Source organism: Ammospiza caudacuta, chromosome 3 (assembly GCF_027887145.1).
Source record: "Ammospiza caudacuta isolate bAmmCau1 chromosome 3, bAmmCau1.pri, whole genome shotgun sequence".
Classification (NCBI taxonomy): Eukaryota; Metazoa; Chordata; class Aves; order Passeriformes; family Passerellidae; genus Ammospiza; species Ammospiza caudacuta.
In genome coordinates this window covers 117467382-117473381 of record NC_080595.1, presented here as the reverse complement: position 1 = coordinate 117473381, position 6000 = coordinate 117467382, and positions in this window count along the sequence as shown.

Here is a 6000-nt window from a genome sequence, read left to right as displayed (position 1 = left end):
TGGGGTTTTCCTCGGACACAAAGGGGAGGTTTTGGGTCTTTTCCTCGGAGAAAATGAGGGGGTTTTGGGGTTCCCCTTGGAAAAACGAGAAGTTTTGGGGGAAAAAAAAATGGGAGGTTTTGGGGGATTATGTGGACAAAAACTGAAGTTGTTGGGTTTTTATTTGGGGAAAAAAAAAACAAATGAGGGTTTTGGGGTTTTGCATGGGAAAAAAATGTTTTGGGGTTTTATCTGGAAGACATGAGTTTTTTTGGGGGGTTTTCCTTGGGAAAAAAGGGAGATTCCTTGGGAAAAAATGGAAGTTTTTGGGGTTTTCCTTGGAGAAATTTGAGGCTTTTCCTTGGAAACAATGAGGGGTTTTGGGGCGCTTTCCTCGGAAAAAACGTTTTGGGGTTTTCCTCGGACACAAAGGGGAGGTTTTGGGTCTTTTCCTCGGAGAAAATCTTTTCCTTTGGGGTTTTCCTTGGAGAAATGAGAAGTTTTTTGGGGAAAAAAGGGAGGTTTTGGGGGATTATGTGGACAAAAACTGAAGTTGTTGGGTTTTTATTTGGGGAAAAAAAAAACCAAATGAGGGTTTTGGGGTTTTGCATGGGAAAAAAATGTTTTGGGGTTTTATCTGGAAGACATGAGTTTTTTTGGGGGGTTTTCCTTGGGAAAAAAGGGAGATTCCTTGGGAAAAAATGGAAGTTTTTGGGGTTTTCCTTGGAAAAATTTGAGGCTTTTCCTTGGAAACAATGAGGGGTTTTGGGGCGGTTTCCTCGGAAAAAACGTTTTGGGGTTTTCCTCGGACACAAAGGGGAGGTTTTGGGTCTTTTCCTCGGAGAAAATCTTTTCCTTTGGGGTTTTCCTTGGAGAAATGAGAATTTTTTGGGGAAAAAAGGGAGGTTTTGGGGGATTATGTGGACAAAACTGAAGTTGTTGGGTTTTTATTTGGGGAAAAAAAAACAAATGAGGGTTTTGGGGTTTTGCATGGGAAAAATGTTTTGGGGTTTTATTTGGGAGAAATGAGTTTGAAGATGGGAGGGGTCTGGTGGGGGTTTCCTTGGAGAAATTGGAGGTTTTTGGAAAAAAAAGGGAGGTTTTGGGGTTTTTATTTGGGAAAAAAAATGGAAGTTTTTGGGTTTTTAATTGGGAAAAAAATGGAAGTTTTTGGGTTTCTAATTGGAAAAAAAATCGAAGTTTTGGGGGGTTTTGTTTGGGAAAAAAATGATGAGTTTTGGGGGTGGTTTTTTTTTGTGGGAAAAAAGGGGAGGTTTTGGGGGTTTTATTTGGGAAAAAATGGAAGTTTTTGGGTTTCTAATTGGAAAAAAAATGGAAGTTTTTGGGTTTCTAATTGGAAAAAAAATGGAAGTTTTTGGGTTTTTAATTGGAAAAAAAATGGAAGTTTTGGGGGTTTTATTTGGGAAAAAAATGGAAGTTTTTGGGTTTTTAATTGGAAAAAAAATGGAAGTTTTGGGGGTTTTATTTGGGAAAAAAATGGAAGTTTTTGGGTTTTTAATTGGGAAAAAAATCGAAGTTTTGGGGGGTTTTGTTTGGAAAAAAATGATGAGTTTTGGGGGTGGATTTTGTTGTGGAAAAAAAGGGGAGGTTTTGGGGGTGCTGGGCTGGTCCCACCTGGGGTTTTCCTTGGAAATAATGAAGTTTTGGGGGGTTTTAGTTGGGAAAAAATTGAAGTTTTTGGGGTTTTCCTTGGAAAAATTCGAGGGTTTTCCTTGGAAATCAAGAGGATTTTTGGGGTTTTTATTGGAAGAAATGGGGGGGTTTTGGGGCTTTCCTTGGAATAAAAGGAGGTTCCTTGAAAAAATGGGAAAAAAAAGGAAGTTTTTCGAAAAAAAGGGAAGTTTTGGGGGTTTTCCTTGGGAAAAAAAATGGAGGTTTGGGGGTTTTATTTGGAAAAATTTGAAGTTATTGGGTTCTTATCAAAAAAAAAAAAAAAAAAAAAAAAAAAAAAAAGAAAAAAAAGGGGGGAGGTTTTGGGGTTTTCCTTGGGGAAAAAACGGAAGATTTGGGGGGAAAAGGAGGTTTTGGGGGTTTTCCTTGGAAAAAATGAGGTTTTTTTGGGGTTTCCGTGGTAAAAAGGGAGGTTTTTGGAAGAAAAGGGAGGTTTTGGGGGTTTTATTTGAAAAAAAAAAAATGGAAGTTTTGGGGCTTTATTTGGAAAAATGGGAGGGTTTGGGGGTTTTATTTGAAAAAAAAATTGAAATTTTGGGGTTTTATTTGATAAAAAATGGAAATTTTGGGGTTTTATTTGATAAAAAATGGAAATTTTGGGGTTTTATGTGGAAAAATGGGAGGGTTTGGGGGTTTTATATGAAAAAAAATTTGAAATTTTGGGGTTTTATTTGGAAAAATGGGAGGGTTTGGGGTTTTTCCTTGGAAAAAAATGGAAATTTTGGGGTTTTATGTGGAAAAATGGGAGGGTTTGGGGGTTTTATTTGAAAAAAAAATGGAAATTTTGGGGTTTTATTTGGAAATAAGGAAAACCCATGGAAAAAAAGGAGGGTTTGGGGGTTTTACATGGAAAAAAGGAGGTTTGGGGGTTTTCTTTGGAAAAAACGAGGTTTTGGGGCTTTTATTCGGAAATAATGGAAGTTTTTGGGTTTTCATGTGGAATAAATGAGGTTTCGGGGTTTGGTTTGGAGAAAAAAAAAAAAAAAAAAGGAGGTTTTGGGGATTTCCTTGGGAAAAATGAGCTTCACTTGGGTTTCCCGCGGGAAGAAAAGGGGAAGTTTTGGGGGTTTCATCGTGAAATATGAAAGCTTTGGGGATTTCCTTGGGAAAAAGGAAATTTGGGGTTTTTTTCTCCTTGGAAAAGTTTTTGTTTTGTTGGGTTGGGAGGGATCCTTGGGGTCCACGTTGGGATGGGCACCTGGAGCGTGCGCGGGACCTTTTGGGTCGGAATCCCCAAAATTCGGCGTTTCATTTAAGCTTCATTTGGGTTTCCCGCGGGAAAAAAAAGGGGCAGTTTTGGGGGTTTCATCGTGACATATGAAAGCTTTGGGGATTTCCTTGGGAAAAAGGAAATTTGGGGGTTTTTTTCTCCTTGGAAAATCTTTTGTTTTGTTGGGTTGGGAGGGACGGGCACCTGGAGCGTGCGCGGAACCTTTTGGGTCGGAATCCCCAAAATTCGGCGTTTTCGCCGCTCCCTCGGATTTGATTTAACGGCGGCTTCCGGAACCTTCCGGAATTCGGGGTGGACGCCAACCTGGAGAACGTTGCCTCTTCCAGCTGAGCTGTTCCCAAACTTTGCGCTTCCGTTTTTCCCAAACTTTTGGGGGTTTTTGTTGTATTTTTGGGGTTTTGGTTTTGTTTTTTCCCCGGCTCAGATAAAACGTGCGCCGAATCCCGCCCCGGTCTGTCCTTCCTGCCGTTCCCACCGGGAATTTCCTTGGCAGCAGGAACGGGCTTGGGGATGTGCTCGGAGACCTCCGGGGGTGGGGGCCACGGAACGGCGCGGGGGATGGGATCACCACCTCCTGGGATCATGCGACCACCGGATTACGGGATCACGGGATCACGGGATTATTGGATTATGGGATTATGGGATCACGGGATTATGGGATTGTGGGGTTACGGGATTATGGGATTATGTGATTACGGGATCACGGGATTATGGGATCATGGGATCACGGGATTATGGGATTATGGGATCACGGGATTATGGGATCACGGGATTATGGGATTATGGGATTATGGGATTACGGGATCACGGGATTATGGGATTATGGGATTATGGGATCATGGGATCACGGGATTATGGGATCACGGGATTATGGGATTATGGGATCACGGGATTATGGTATTATGGGATTACGGGATCACGGGATTATGGGATTATGGGATCACGGGATTATGGGATCACGGGATTATGGGATTATGGGATCACGGGATTATGGGATTATGGGATCACGGGATTGTGGGATTACGGGATTATGGGATCACGGGATTATGGGATCACGAGATCATGGGATTATGGGATCACGGGATTATGGGATTACGGGATCACGGGATTATGGGATTACGGGATCACGGGATTATGGGATCACGAGATTATGGGATTATGGGATCACGGGATTATGGGATCACAGGATTACGGGATTATGGGATCATGGGATTATGGGATCATGGGATTACGGGATCACGGGATTATGGTATTACGGGATTATGGGATCACGGGATTATGGGATTATGGGAAAACGGGATTATGGGATCACAGGATTATGGGATCACGGGATTATGGGATCATGGGATTATGGGAAAACGGGATTATGGGATCACGGGATTATGGGGTTATGGGATCACGGGATCATGGGATCACGGGATTATGGGATCGTGTCCATGTCCCTTCTGCACGGGCCACCCACAGCATCTCCCACAACTTCCTGGGGTCCTGGGATCATGGGGTGGTGGGATGGTGGGATCACAGGACTACGGGATCATGGAATTACGGGATCACGGCATTATGGGATCATGGCATTATGGGATCGTGTCCATGCCCCCTCCGCAAGGACCACCCACAGCGTTGTCCGCTGTCCCACAACATCCTGGGATTGTTGGATGGTGGGATTATGGGATCTTGTCCATGTTCCTTCTGCACAGACCATCGAGCTCCTCTTCCCGTCCCACAGCTTCCTGGGATGGTGGGATCACAGCATGATGGGGTTTCAGGATGACGGGATCATGGGATTATGGGATCATGTCCATGTCCCTCCTGCAAGGACCACCCAAATCATGAGCCCACAGCTTCCTGGGATGGTGGGATCGTGTCCATGTCCCGTCTGCACAGACCATCGAGCTCCTCTTCCTGTCCCACAGCTTCCTGGGATGGTGGGATGGTGGGATGGTGGGATGGTGGGATGGTGGGATGGTGTCCATGTTCCTCCTGCACAGACCATCAGAACCCGTATTCCTGTCCCACAATTTCCTGGGATCGTGGGATTATGGGATCGTGTCCATGTTCCTTCTGCACAGACCATCGAGCTCCTCTTCCCGTCCCACAGCTTCCTGGGATGGTGGGATGGTGGGATGCTGGGATGCTGGGATGGTGGGATGCTGGGATGGTGGGATGGTGTCCATGTTCCTCCTGCACAGACCATCCGAACCCTTACTCCTGTCCCACAATTTCCTGGGATCGTGGGATTATGGGATCTTGTCCATGTCCCTTCTGCACAGACCATCGAGCTCCTCTTCCTGTCCCACAGCTTCCTGGGATGGTGGGATGGTGGGATCACAGCACGATGGGGTTTCAGGATGACGGGATCATGGGATCATGGGATCATGTCCATGTCCTGTCTGCAAGGACCACCCAAATCATGAGCCCTTTCCCACAGCTTCCTGGGATGGTGGGATGGTGGGATGGTGTCCATGTTCCTCCTGCACAGACCATCCGAACCCTTACTCCTGTCCCACAATTTCCTGGGATCGTGGGATTATGGGATCTTGTCCGTGTTCCTTCTGCATGGACAACCCCAAGTGTTATCCCCGTCCCAGATCTTCCTGGGATGGCAGCATGATGGGATCCTGGGACCGTTGGGTCCCGTCCATGTTCCTCCCGCACGGACCACCAGAACCCCCGTTCCTGTCCCACAACCTCCCGGGATTACGGGATCACGGGATGATGGGATTACGGGATGACGTCTGCGTCCCTTCTGCACGGACCACCCACAGCATCTCCCTCAGCTTCCTGGGAATGGTGGCATCGCAGGATTCTGGGATCGTGGGATGGTGGGACCGTGTCCGTGTCCCTCCTGCAGAGAGCAGCCACGGCATCCTCCCCGCCCCACAACTTCCTGGGAGCACAGGACCATGGGATCGCGGGACGATGAGATCTTCTCCGCATCGCTGCTGCACGGACCATCCACAGCCTTACTCCAATCCACGACCTCACGGGACCGTGGGATCACCGATTTATGGGACCATGTCCATGTCCCCTCTGCAGGGACCATCCACAGCCTTACTCCAATCCACGACCTCATGGGACCGTGGGATCACCGATTTATG